We start from the raw sequence: 15,325 nt of genomic DNA, 5'->3' as shown, positions 1-15,325 counted from the left end.
GCTGAGAGTTTTCATCCGATCTTCCCGCTGAACGTTTTCATCCGATCTTCTATCGAGAAGTCAGTTATTTCTAGTGAAACTGTTTTGGAAAAAGGAGTTTAGTATTTTGGCCATCCCTCTGTTAAAATTTCGATACCATTATAGCCTCAGTCTCACTCAGCATAAGATCAAAACTTCCTATGATCTTCTGTCAGATAATTAAATTAGAATATATTATTGAATTCGCTGAATACTTCGAGTGTGCCGCTCCTTACACCAATTTTTGCGTAGTTAAGTTTTTGTTTATGAGTCTCTGGACACGTTTACATCTGCAGTGACAGTCACTTTGTTTTCGGAGCAGCTTTCCAAGACGACGAGAAAACCACAGCGGGCCTTTCCTATCCATTATCCTCATCCAGTTTCCACTTGCATCTTGAAGTGATGCCTGTATGCACATTTTGAAGGTATTGCTCCATTTGTCATTAATGTTTTTGGCCTGAATTCACTTTGCCTTGTAACACTACGCGTTCCTTGATGTAAAAACCCTAAATATGGGACCCGTGAGGTTCATTTACGTTCTGCTGGTGCAACATCAGTAGCAAAGATAAGAAAACGTGGAAAATACGCACGTAAACGTTATTTTCAGATGTTAGCTGAAATCGTCGAACATATATCCACAGATGACGTTTCACATGGATATAACGAAATACTCACTTTCATGTATTTGGAAAGACAGATTTGAAATAAAAATTTTCCAACTCATAGCAGCCGGCCAGTGTGGCCTAGCGGTTCTAGGCGCTTCAGTCCGGAACCGCGCTGCTGCTACGGTCGCAGGTTCGAATCCCGCCTCGGGCATCGATGTGTGTTGTCCTTAGGTTAGTTAGGTTTAAGTAGTTCTAAGTTCTAGGGGACAGATGAACTCAGATGTTAAGTCCCATAGTGCTCAGAGCCATTTGAACCATCTGAACTCATAGCAGGGATGGTATATCATCCAGTGATATACGATGAAGAAACAGAGTCTTGGTTGAATGGTTGTAATTATTGTTTATATTATAGTATATTATTTATAAATAATAATTACAACCCTGCAACCCTTCTCTCATCAGACTATAAATATCTTATGTATTCGAATGGCAACAAGAGGCACTGTGGCCTTAGAAATATAAAGAATTTAACTTCTTTGAGCTAATAATCTTTACAGGAATGAAAGCTGCTGTTGAAATTTTTCCATGTTTTAGAATTTGAGTTTAAATCTCCGACTACTGCAAAAGATAACTTATTTCCTTTTTATTTCCCCAAGTATGGTTCTACACTTGTGTGGCATCTTCTGCGGGTCTCGATTTATTTGTGTAAAAATATTACACAAAGTTGACTGCTGTTTTTCTATTTTACGTATAACAACTATAGAATGTACTTATTTTATTTAGTTTACATTAATTGAAAACGCGGATGATACTTGGCAGATAGCATATATGCCGATTTATGGTTCTATAACACGTTACTTCAAAAGCAGTCACTAGTAAGTTTTGTTTTTTAAGAGTAACTACGTACACTTTTTAACCTCTTTCAAACTTCAGTCTCACCCAGTATCACAAGTTTATATAAATAGAACAACGTTTGAGAGGAAACGTATGTCACCACACTCATCGAGAGGCGGTGAGTTGTTGTCGCCGCTTGTGCAGTGTGGCGTTCCTTTAGAATCTTTGTTGCGGGTTTTCATGATGCACTTGCTTGGGGAAGAACTTGATTTGTGTGTGTATGTATTTTGCAGTAAGCGGAGTTAAAAAAAAAAGAAATAAAAGTAATTTCTTATGTTATGCATTTGAATTCCTTAAGCTCATTCCAGAACAGTGAAGATTCAAGACGGAAATACTTTGTGCCGCACGCAGCTTGATGTTTGATAAGAAGGAGAGTACGTGAAGCAGAACGGGAGAGCGATAAAAAGGTGCACCAAGTTGGGCGGTGGGCAAATGAAGCACTCGGAAGCCGCAGGCCACACCGTCTCCGAAGTCGCGCCTATCTCGGCGCAGATCTCGGCCGCGCCGGCGTAGTGCCCGCCGGAGCGTAGCGTGTAGCCGGCGGCCCGAGTTGCCGCAGATACCCTCTCTGGCTGGGGTCGTCTGCCTGACGAACTAGTACGGCCGCCGCTGAGCCGTTGTTCCGCCGCGCAGAACAGCTTCCAGCTTCCGGAGTTCCCTAGCAGCACAGTGGCAGCGGCGGTGCGGTGGCGACCGTGCAAGGACACAGGTTTGATGCGGACCTCTTCCGCTCACATTAGCTCCAACAAACAACGTCTTCAGTTATGTTTCGGATGTATTCCAGTCTGTCTCTTTCTTTACAGTTTCTACCCTCTGTAGCTCCCTAAACTACTGTGGGAGTAATTTGATGTTTGTGTTTTGTTTTGATAGATACCATGTCAGTGCCCTTTGTTTCTTACCTGAACAAACCTGTGGAGAACTTACTCATTTCTGGCCAATTATCAATATCCTTCTATAGCACTGCCTCTGAAACTCACAGATTCTGGTTTCCCCACGGTCCATGATCCACTTCACTTCTATACAATGCTAACATAGGTTCCTAGAAATATCCTCGTCGAATTAGGACCCATGTTTGATACTAGTGGAATCTTTCCAGGTAGAGACACTCCCGCTGCCTGTGCTAATCTGCTTTTTATGTCTTTCTTACTTCGTCTGTCGTATGTTATTTTGACGGCAAGCTAGCAGACTTCCTTAATTGCAACTACACCGTGTTCCCCAAATTATGATTTCAAGTTCTACCTCTAACTTCATTTCGGCTACTCCGTCTTTCTTCATGATATAGTCAATCTGTAGTCTATGCTAAGCAAACGGTTCATTCCATTCAGTATCTCCTGTAATTCTTCCTCAATTGCAATGACGATAGGTGTGCCATCAAATATCTTGTCTTTGTTGTGTCACCCTAATTTCAATCACACTTCCGCAGAAACTGGCCGGCCACGGTGGCCGATCAGTTCTAGGCGCTTCGGTCCGCAACCGCGCGACTGCTACGGTCGCAGGTTCGAATCCTGCCTCGGGCATGGTTGTGTGTGATGTCCTAAGGTTAGTTAGGTTTAAGTCGTTCTACGTCCTTGGGGACTAATCACCTCAGATCTTAAGTCCCATCATGTTTATTCCTCCGATGTAGAGATTGAACTGTAAGAGAGAAACACTGCATACCTGTCTTACATCATTTCTAATAATAGTGCTTCTTTTATTGTTCTTTGTGTCCTCTTTGCAGGATAGAAGACGGTCAGTGAATTTTATTAGGAGGGGAATAGGTCTCCTGGGGGATGGACAGCTTTTGCAGAAGTAAGGCTGCGGAATGCTTTGTGCTTTTGTGGTCAGAGCCGGCGCGTGCCGTAGCTGAGTGCAGTTAACGTTTGCCGCCACTGCCGTCAGCAGAAAATGAATGAGTTTGACATTTCTGCCTCTTTTGCATGAAGATCAAAGGTCGAAATGCTGAAGCACGGTCCACCCGGCGTAAGAAAAAACGGTGTTTTTAGACCAAAATTTTGGTTATTTTGTCGAATTGAGTCTCCCCGCTACTGTGCTTGGCGCAAAGATGGCAACTAATCGAGAAGATACTACCACATCCAAAAGTGGGAATTCTGTAATTTGATTTGAGATTTAGAGACCTTTGCTAATTTCATTGGAAAATTTATCATTCAATATATCAAACAAATATCTGTTAATCTAAGCCCTGAATTAGATTTCGGTATCGTATAAATATTTTTCGTGTTAAGTGACCTAGTAATAATACACTGAAGCGCAAAAGAAACTGGTATAGACATGCGTATTCAAATACATGGATATGTAAACAGGCAGAATACGGCGCTGCGGTTGGAAACGTCTATGTAAGACGAAAAGTATCTGGCGCTGTTTTTAGATCGGTTTCTTCTGGTACAAAGGCAGGTTATCAAGATTTGAGAGAGTTCAAACGTGGTGTTACAGTTGGGGCAAGAGCGATGAGACAAAGCATCTCCGAGATAGCGATGAAGTGGGGATTATCCCATACGACCATTTCACGAGCGTACCGTGAATGTCAGGAATCCGGTGAAACATCATCTCTCCGGCATCGCTGCGGCCGGGAAAAGATCCTGGGAGAGTGCGACCAACGACGACTGAAGTGAATCGTTCAACATGATAGAAGTGGAACCCCTCCGCAAATTGCTGCAGATTTTGTAAGTGCTCTGAAAGAAAATCACTGACTGCGCTGTGTGCAGTCTGTGGCTGGTTGGACTCATTAGTGGAATATTCGCTTGCGTTGTGTTGGGCAGTTAAATGTGAACAGCGCTTAGTGTTGTGCAGTTGGAGGTGAGCCGCCAGCAGTGGTGGATATAATGACTTTTGAAGCCGGCTTAGTGGCCGTGCGGTTCTAGGCGCTACAGTCTGGAACCCGAGCGACCGCTACGGTCGCAGGTTCGAATCCTGCCTCGGGCATGGAGATATGTGATGTCCTTAGGTTAGTTAGGTTTAATTAGTTCTTAGTTCTAGGCGACTGATAACCTCAGAAGTTAAGTACCATAGTGCTCAGAGCCATTTGAACCATTTTGTTTTTACTTTTGAATACTATTAAGGTAAACACATTGTATGTTCTGTATCAAAATCTTTCATTTGCTAACTATGCCTATCAGCAGTTAGTGCCTTCAGTAGTTAGAAATCTTTCATTTTGCTGTCAGTGTTGACGCTCGCTGTATTGCAGCAGTTCGAGTAACGAAGATTTTTGTGAGGTAAGTGATTCATGAAAGGTATAGGTTATTGTTAGTCAGGCCCATTCTTTTGTTGTGATTATTGAAAGTCAGACTGTGTTTCGCTAAAAAAAAAAAATATTGTGTGTCAGTTTAGTGATGATCAGAATAAGTAAAGAGAGTAATGTCTGAGTACGTTCAATTTTGCTCAGCTGTTTGAAAATCAAATAGCTGAAGAGGTTTATCAGCACAGTCATTTTATAATTTTTCTAAGGGGACGTTTCAATTTCAATGCTGGGCCATCAACAAGTGTCAGTGTGCGAACCATTCAACGAAGCAACAGCGATACGGGCTTTCGAAGACAAAGACCCACTCGCGTACCCTTGATGACAGCACGACACAGAGCCTTACGCCTTGCCTGGGCCCGTCAACACCGACATTGGACTTCTGATAAGTGGAAACATGTTGCCTGGTAGGACGATTCTCGTTTCAAATTGTATCGGGCGGATGGAAGTCTACGGGTATGGAGACAACCACATGAATCCATGGACCTTGCATGTCAGCAGGGCACTGATAAAGCTGTTGGAGGCTCTGTAATGGTACAGGCGCGTGAAGTTCGAGTGATATGGAACCCCTGATGTGTCTAGACAGGACTCTGACAGGTGACATGTACGTAAGCATCCTGTCTGATCACCTGTATCCATTGGTGTCCATTGTGCATTCAGACGGACTTGGGCCATTCCAGGACAATGTGACACCACACATATCCAGAATTGCTACAGAGTGACTCCAGGAATACTATTCTTAGTTTAAGCACTTCCGCCGGTGGCCAAACTCCCCAGACATGAACATTATAGAGCATATGTGGGATGCCTTGCAGCTCTCCCCGCCGGCCAGAGTGGCCAAGCGGTTCTAGGCGCTACAGTCTCGACCGCACGATGGCTAAGGTCGCAGGTTCGAATCCTGCCTCGGACATGGATGTGTGTGATGTCCTTAGGTCAATTAGGTTTAAGTAGTTCTAAGTTCTAGGCGACTGATGACGTCAGAAGTTAAGTCCCTAAGTGGTCAGAGACATTTTTTTAACTCCCCCCACCCCTCCCTCCCACATACTCTTACGGATTAAAGGGTAGCCAGCACTATTCATGGTGTAAGTTCCCTCAAGCACTACTTCAGACATAAGTCAAGTCCATGCCAGGTCGTGATGCGGCACTTCTGCGCGCTAGCGGGGGCCCTGCACGATATTAGGTAGGCGTAAGAGATCCTTTGGCTCTTCAGTGTAAATAAAATCTGGTGCTCTCCTATGTATGCTTGTCTCGCTCTGACAGTGTTGTCGTCGTGCACAATGGCCATACTCAACTGTCATTCCCTTATTATTCAGTGAAGACGACAAACATTGCGCTCGCCCCTCTGTTGGCTTATAAAATGCTGTGTCGACTTTCCTAGGATTATGAGTTTGCTGTCCCCAGTTTCATGACTATTTGGTTAACAATCTTGCAGTATTCAGACGTAATAAGCAGCAACATTGCAAAACATTTTTCCATATTAAAACTGTTTGTTACTCTGAAGATTACCGCTTCAAGGGCGATCGAAACGTCGGTTGTATAGTTTGTTTTCTAATGACGCGGCCTATTGCCAAAAACGATTTATCCGGTAAACTCTCAGGAGAGCGGCTCGAAGAACGTCGGCTGCGATTTGCAGGCGGAGCACAGAGCGGCGTATTTCACACATAGAGCGAGGACGTCCGCGGCCGAGCGTGAAGGCGGCTATCTCGGCACTGGATCTTCTCCGGGCCGGGCCGTCCTTTTTATTATTTATGTATTTATTCCGTTCGCGCTCTCCGGGCGGCGGGGCGACCGGAGGGGCACCGGGGAAATTCGGCGGACCGAGGTGGGGCGATGCGGGCCGATTGCGCTGCCTGTCCGTCAGCGCGGCACAGACGAATGACCGGGAGCGTGACCCGAATACACGACGGCGCGGCCGCGATTATACGTCGACACCCGCCGACACGGGCGTCGGCAGCGCATGCGGAGCGTCGTTCTTAGCAACGGCGGCTCTTCTATGTGACACTGGCCAACACTGTACTGTGCGACCTGCAATCGAAGATATTGGACATTTGCCAGCTGTGCCTGTAACACATGAATTTTTAGGCCCAGCTTATTACACGCTCACAAGGGAACTGCGTGATCCAGAACTCTCAGAACCAGATGAAAATATGAAACTTCCTGGCAGATTAAAACTGTGTGCCGGACCGAGACTCGAACTCGCGACCTTTGCCTTTTGCGGGCAAGTGCTCTACCAACTGAGCTACCCAAGCACGACTTACGTCCCGTCCTCACAGCTTTGCTTCCGCTAGTACCTCGTCTCCTACCTTCCAAACTTTACAGAAGCTCTCCTGGGAGGACGGGAAGTGAGTCGTGCTTGGGTAGCTCAGTTGGTAGAGCACTTGCCCGCGAAAGGCAAAGGTCCCGATTTCGAGTCTCGGTCCGGCACACAGTTTCAATCTCCCACGATGGAAGTTTCATATCAGCGTACACTTCGCTGCAGAGTGAAAATCTCATTCTGGAAACATCCCCCAGGCTGTGGCTAAGCCATGTCTCCGTAATATCCTTTCTTTCAGTAGTGCTAGTTCTGCAAGTTTGGCAGGAGAGCTTCTGTAAAGTTTGGAAGGTAGGAGACGAGGTACTGGCAGAAGTAAAGCTGTGAGGACGGGACGTGAATCGTTCTTAGGTAGCTCAGTTACTTTGCCGGCACGGTAGCTCAGCGTGTTCGGTCAGAGGGTTTGTTGCCCTCCGTAATAAAAAAACTGAGTTAATAGATCAACAACGAATCTAAAACGGATGTCACGACGTCCGCCCCGAGCAGATGCAACGAACGAAAGCGAACAAAATGAGATTTAAAAAACAAGTTGGTTGAGCACTTGCCCGCGAAAGGCAAATGTGCCGAGTTCGAGTTTCTGTCCAGCACAGAGTTTTAATTTGCCACGAAGTTTCATATCTGCGCGCATTCCGCTGCAGAGTGAAAATCTCATTCTGGAAACATGAAAATATGGTTAGAAGACAAATCGTGCGTCCCAAATCCAAATGAGCGTATGGCATCGTTGGCCGGTTGGCCCCTATTCGGGGAAGTTAGGCCGGCAAGTGCAAGTCGTACTTCATTCTACGCCACATTGGGCGACCAGCGCGCCGGTGATGAGAGAACAGCGAGAAACTTAACATCAGAACTTGGGAACAGATCGTAGATGAAGTCAAGGAATTTTGCTAATCAGGCAGCATAATAATCCATGGCGGAAGGAGCAAAGAGGACATAAAAAGCACACTTGAAATGGCAAAAACGGCATTAATGGCCAAGAGAAGAACTTCTGAGAAAGTACGTTTGAAGCGCAGCATTGTATATTAGTGAAACATGGACTAAGGGAAAACTGGAACAGAAGGTAAACACTCCATTTCAGATTTGGTGCTACCGAAGAATGCTGAAAATTAGGTGAACTTACAAGGTAAGCAATGAGAACCTTCTCTACAGAATCTACGAGGAAAGAAATATATGGAAACATTGACGAGAAGAAATGTCAGGATAATAGGACATTTGCTTATACACTAGAGAAAAACAAAGGGAACTGCAGAGCGTAAAACCTGTATGAAATGACAGATTGGAATACTTCCAGGAAATAATTGGGGACATAGGTCGTAAGTGCTAGCCTGAGAGGAAAACCTTGTCACAGGAGACTAAATTCGTGGCGGGCCGCATCTCACCAGTCAGAGGACTGACGACACGAAAAAATAAAAAAAATGTCCCGACTTCCAAATCTTCAAATCGGGTTACTTTTCCACGTTGTATCTTCGCGCCTAACATTTTAACAACATTCTCGGAATGAATTCGTACACTCTTCGCACTCCACCCAACAAACGAGCACTCCAAAGGACGGCTTCGTACTTCTAATGTGCTATTCACACACCTAGAGTACGTACTTGTTGGTCCAGGTAGAACATGCCATCTTCACGTGGAGCTAACACACAACAGCTACGTTGTGCGCATGAATCGTTCATACCACTGCTTTTGGGATGCACCGTCCGCCTGCTTAGCTGGATGGTAACGTGCCCGCCTCCCATGCAAGCGGGACCGGGTTCGATTCGCAGGCCGCTCGTGGACTGCGTGTTGTGTTGTCCTCATCATCATTTCATTCACATCACCGGCGCGCAAGTAGCAAAATGTGGCGTCGCATGAAATAAGACTTGCACTTGGCGTCCGAACTTCACCGAATGGGGCCTCCCAGCCAACGACGCCATATGCCAATTTCCACTGGTGCGTCAGAGTTTCCTGTCTAATGAATCTGCCCTTCTCAGTCATCTCTGGAAGTCTGAATCATCATCACGGAAAAAAATATGTATATTGTCACTAAGAAAAACAAAATATCTATGTCAATGACAAAGTAATTAACGCCGCATCGTAGAAAGCTCGGTGATGGGTCTAACGAAATTCAGGCAGGAAACAATTACTGAAGTGGGATGCAGTGGATCACTGAGGAAAGGATGTGTTGCGCAGGACACTGCTCGTCGCAACCTGTTGCAGATGTGGCGGACTCTACATTTGCTGCTGTCGACCCGTGACATTGTCAGTTACGACTGCAGTTCATTCAGGAGCATCTTGATTCGCCTGTCGTACGGAAACCAGCTGCCAAGTCAAATGAATCGCGCTTGTTATTACATCACGGTGACAGTGTTGTCAGTTTTGTTAGCTATGCCACCGCATGTTAACACATACATCTCACGAAATATATAGCCTGCTGGGATGTCCTGTACGCTGTAGTTTTACTAAAAGCATCATGAGAATCGTGATCCACTGCTGCCGACCATTCAGTTCTCACTTCTTCCTTACTGTACTCGGCCTTTTGCATTCCATGTTATTCCATAGGCCACAAACATATTACAGTGCTTCTAGGGGTATAAAAAATATTTTCAGTCGTGATCAAATGCATTATAAACTCTTGGATAAACTTCGAGGATAGATTCGTAATGACAAAATAAGGAAAACGTGAAGCTGAAATAATTCTGGAAATGCCTGGTTTTCTAGACATTATTGAAATTTATGTATATCATGTATTGAATAAGATGGACTAAACTCCTAGAACAGGCCCATTGGAGCGTACGTACGATGCCGACCGGCCACCGTATCATACGATATGACGTAACTCGGGTACGGTGTGGATGGCACGAGTTCAGCACACCGCTCTGCCAGCCGTGTTTAGATTCTTGGAGCCGTTAGATCTCAGGCCAGTAGCTTGGCAGGCAGCTTCTCTGTAGTCATCTCAAAGGTGAATGGATCCCGTTCCAGCAAGGAAAATTCCCTCGCAGAACCGGAAATTGAACTCAGATCTTCCGTATGGCAGGCCGTAGCGATAACCAGTCATGTACGGAGTAGGACAGATGTATTCCATGAAGTCTAATTTTGACAAGAATGTATAGCCTTAAGCATATCTTCACGTCACACAGCATTATATACGCCTGCATCAGTTGAAGGTCCACGAGAAGGATGGAACTGTATAACGGCCGATAAAAAAAGTCTCCGTTTGAAGACTGTACAGACAAAATCGGTATGCCAGTCAGGCAAAATCGCCGTGAACACTGAGGCAGTCATCTCACTGTTGCCCAGGTCGAAGATACGTGCTTAGTAAGACACCGTAGCCTATTGCGTGAGAACGTCCGTAACTGCCTGACGCACATCCTCATCCAGCAGGACTTGTCAACCCTTCTAGGCCTGATCGAAGGCGTGGTAATAGTATGGGGAGAGATCTAGACTTTAGGCAGGCGCTTGTATCTCTCTCACTTGTGATTTGGAAAAGTGCGTTATTACGACGCAGCACCGCCCCTGTCGCACTTTGCCAGGACGTTTCGCACTGATTTTCGACAGATGTGCTGCCCCATACAGATTTTTCATACTGCGATCGATGTCTAAAGCTGTCTGTCTTTCTGCAGCCAAGAATCGAATAACAGCACTTTAGTGCTGTTTGGACGCTTCTGGTAATAAGTTCGCCATAGTTCTCTTCCAGTTATTTACCGCACGCACGACCGAAAGACACGAATTGCACACTTATTCCGCGACTATAAGTCGGTGCTTGTACACACTCATCGGGGTAGCGCTATGTTGCACAAACGCTGCAGCAGCGCCTCCAAATTTAGCATTATTATTGCTCGTTATAGGTCACTGGTAAATCAGTGTGCTCTTGCAGCACGTCTGTAAAAATATGTTCGGAGGCTCAGGCTCACCCTTTCGGACATTCCATTGAAGAACCCCAAAGCAACGAAAGGGATTACAAGGTTTAGGCATAACGATGCTCCAGGTATTTAGTCACACTGTCCGAAGGTGTAATATCTGAGACATACCGCACACTATTTCCGTCATGCGACTCTAGTAGAAAGGATTTTTAAGTTTCAAGAAACGAAACAGAATTATTTAGGAAATGTAAAATAAATTTCTTTTATTTCACGTCAGTGGTCACAAACTTGTAGGTACTCACGCTAACGGTTTCGGTCAGCAATGACCATCTTCAGATCTGTTGGTCACTGCTGACTGAAACTTACAAGTCTGTGACCATAGACGTGAAAGAAAATGAAACTTATTCTAAATTCTCGGGCCATTGTTCCATTCGCGACCGTGTCGCAGTTCATGAAAAGTAAATTTTTTACACACATGTGTTGTAACTATGTGTTTAGAAGTACATCGAATCACGACCGTATAAAACAATACGTGTAATGGACCACGGGGAGTTTATTTTTGTACATTTTATTTGTGTTTCTTTGAGTTGAAGACATCTTAGAATGTGTGACAGAACAATTGTGTAAATGCTGTTGAACAATATTCATTAAATAATATAGAAAAAATAGAGAGCACTTTTCGGTGTGTGGATAGAAGCCAGTTTTTTCCTGGTTTTTAATTAAAAAGTTTCACTCACTTGGTCTAAGAAACTTTGAAGCAAGATGTACGTTATTTACAGTCCGATATTTGTGGCCTCTAGACCTTACGGATTTAGGGACATAACGGAAAATCTAAATTTTAATGACAGGAAATGTATTGGAGCCGATCTCTCGTGAATGCTAGTCCACCGTCTTACCACATCGTCACCTCCGTCGTTGCACCTGTTCTGATCGTGAAAAGTAAATCGATACGTCGTTATATGAATGTGCAGACCGTACTTGCATATCAATACCGCACGGAACCGACAGAAGACAAGCCTCGACGTGAATTGATCACTTCCGCGATGAATGTATTACAGTGACAGCCGTGTAACATCACGCCGACAGAGTCAGATTATTGACCGTGCGTGTCTCGTACGAAATGTACATTTCGTACCGACCTTTGTCGGGAATCTTAGAGGTACATTTACGCGCTCTGGCACAAATAGCGGCAGAAACTTTTCTACGTGTTAAGCCCATGGATACTGCACAAATATCAATGACAAAAACAAACAGAAAACGCAGAACAAAGTCAAAAGAAGGTTACGGGCAGCTTTGGTGGAAGCGTTTCTCTAGAAAGAAAGAATTTGCAAAGCCAGATGTCAGAAAGAAGCAAAGATTTGTGAATAATTTCAATGGAGAATTAAGTAAAATTAATTAAATTACCTCATCTTCCATTGAAACGCTCGTTGATAATCAAGGGACCAAAATGAACACCTTGCCGCGAGGGTGGCCGCACGCTTTGAGGCTCCATGTCACTGGTTGCGCGGCCCCTCCCGTTGGAGGTTCGAGTCCTCCCTCGGGAATGGGTTTGTGTGTTGTTCTTTGCATACGATAGTTTAAGTTAGCTTAAGTAGTGTGTAAATCTAGGAACCGATGAACTCAGCAACTTGGTTCCGTAGGAATTCACACACACACACGCACACACACACGCACGCACACACACACACACACACACACACACACACACACACACACACACTAGCACACAAAATGAACATAAAATGAGGCTGAAACGCTTTTGTTTTCCGGAACAGTTTCACAAAAAATGATCATACCACAGCTCCTACTTTCAGACATGCCTACAATAGAAGTGACAGGTATGAAAATAAACTACTGGCCATTAAAATAGCTACACCACGGAGATGACGTGCTACAGGCGCGAAATTTAACCGACAGGACGAAGATGCTGTGATATGCAACTGATTAGCTTTTCAGTCGGCCGGAGTGGCCATGCGGTTCTAGGCGCTGCAGTCTGGAACCGAGCGACAGCTACGGTCGCACGTTCGAATTCTGCCTCGGGCATGGATGTGTGCGATGTCCTTAGGTTAGTTAGGTTTAAGTAGTTCTAAGTTCTGGGCGACTGATGACCTCAGAAGTTAAGTCGCATAGCGCTCAGAGCTATTTGAACCATTTGATTTGCTTTTCAGAGGATTCACAGAAGGTTAGCGCCGATGGCGATACGTACAACGTGCTGACATGAGGAAAGTTTCCAACCGATTTCTCAGACACAAACAGCAGTTGACCGGCGTTGCCTGGTGAAACGTTGTTGTGATGCCTCTTGTAAAGAGGAGAAATGCGTACCATCACGTTTACGACTTTGATAAAGGCCGGATTGTAGCCTATCGCGATTGCTGTTTATCGTATCGCGACATTGCTGCTCGCATTGGTCGAGATCCAATGACTGTTAGCAGAATATGGAATCGGTGGGTTCAGGACAGTAATATGGATCGCCGTGCTGGATCCCAACGGCCTTGTATCGCTGGCATCTTATCCACATGGCTCTAATGGATCGTGCAGCCACGTCTCGATCCCTGAGTCAACAGTTGGGGACGTTCGCAAGACAACAACCATCAGCACGAATAGTTCGACGACGTTTGCAGCAGCATGGACTGTGAGCTCGGAGACCATGGCTGTGGTTTCCCTTGACGCTGCATCACAGACAGGAGCGCCAGCGATGGTGTACTCAACGACGAACCTGGGTGCACGAATGGCAAAACGTCATTATTTCGGATGAATCCAGGTTCTGTTTACAGCATCATGATGGTCGCATCCGTGTTTTTCGACATCGCGGTGAACGCACATTGGAAGCGTGTATTCGTCATCGCCATACTGGCTTATCTCCCGGCGTGATGGTATGAGGTGCCATTGATTACACGTCTCGATCACCTCTTGTTCGAACTAACGGCAGTTTCAACAGTGGACGTAAAATTTCACAAGTATTACGACCAGTGGCTCTACCCTTCATTCGAAACCCTACATTTCAGCAGGATAATGCACGATCGCATATTGCAGGTCCTGTACGGGCCTTTCTGGATACAGAAAATGATGAACTGTGGTATCACGTTGAAGCTGCATGGGCAGCTGTACCTGTACACGCCATCCAAGCTCTGTTTGACTCGATGCCCAGGCATATGAAGGCCGTTATTACAACCAGAGGTGGTCGTCCTGGGTGCTGATTTCTCAGAATTGCGTGAAAATGTAATCATATGTCATTTCTGGTATAATATATCTGTCCCATGAATACCCGTTTATCATCTGAATTTCTTCTTGGTGCAGCAATTTTAATTTCCAGTAGTGTGTGTAGGGGGGGGGGGGGGGGGACTGAAAATCAACGTCAGAACAAAGGCCACTGGGCCTTATGGGCTACCTGTTACATTCCAAACCGTATATGTAGATGAACTGCTCCTCTTCCAGCAACAGCTGGTCGAATGTCGCCGGAGTAATAAAGCACGGAACTGGATGGAAAAGTTACTGGCCGTCCTGCTCTTTCGGAAAGGTCGTATTGCAGATTAGGAGCGCTGTAGACCTACGTTCTAACATCAGTATTCTGTAAAATTATGGAGCAGACTTTTAGCCTGCGTACAGAGGTATTTTTGAAAACCGAGCTACACCCTTGCACGAACCATCACACATTCTGCAAGAACCGAATGTACTTGTCTAGTTGGTTTACGAGATCCAGAATGTTTGTGCAACGTTAACTGATTTTCGGGGAGCCAGTGGTGCAATTCCCGCGATAGCGATTATACATCGACACCCGCCGTTACCGACGATACGTTCTTAGCCACGTCGGCTCTGCTAAGTGACACTGGCCAACACTGTACTGTGCGACCTACAATTGAAGATATTAGCCATTTCAAGTGGTTCAAATGGCTCTGACCCCTTTGGGACGTAACAGCTGAGGTCATCAGTCCCCTTGAACTTAGAACTACTTAAACCTAACTAACCTAAGGACATCACACACATCCATGCCCGAGGCAGGCTTCGAACCTGCGACCGTAGCGGTCTTGCGGTTCCAGACTGAAGCGCCTAGAACCACTCGGTCGGCAAACACATTGGAATTAAATTGTTCACCTTATTGGGTCAGCCCTGCCACTCCCTTTCGCTTTAAAGGTTAAACAAAACAGGTGTTAACTAAAAAGTCCCACATCCTTTTTGTTCAAATATGCGTGAATTCCTAAGGGACTAAACTGCTGAGGTCATCAGTCCCAAGACTTAGACACAAATTAACTTATGCTGAGAACAATACACAATTCCACGCCCGTTGTAGTACTCTAACCTCCGGAGGGCGCATTTTTTTTTTTTTCATCAATATGCCACTCTGCATGTGATCGATTGAATACATTGTCCACAGATTACAACTACCATTTCTGTACCTCACTACAAAACAGTGAGACATCGGTACTCATTTCTT

General features: G+C 45.3%; 1 protein-coding gene across 4 annotated transcripts in view; it reads right to left on the bottom strand.

The window, feature by feature from the left end:
• The window catches only part of LOC126272310 (lachesin), an 853,630-nt gene that overhangs the window by 783,287 nt on the left and 55,018 nt on the right, over window positions 1-15,325 (bottom strand). The window lies entirely within an intron of this gene.

Source organism: Schistocerca gregaria, chromosome 5, assembly GCF_023897955.1.
Source record: "Schistocerca gregaria isolate iqSchGreg1 chromosome 5, iqSchGreg1.2, whole genome shotgun sequence".
Taxonomy (NCBI): Eukaryota; Metazoa; Arthropoda; class Insecta; order Orthoptera; family Acrididae; genus Schistocerca; species Schistocerca gregaria.
This window is presented reverse-complemented; position numbering and strand designations above follow the sequence as displayed.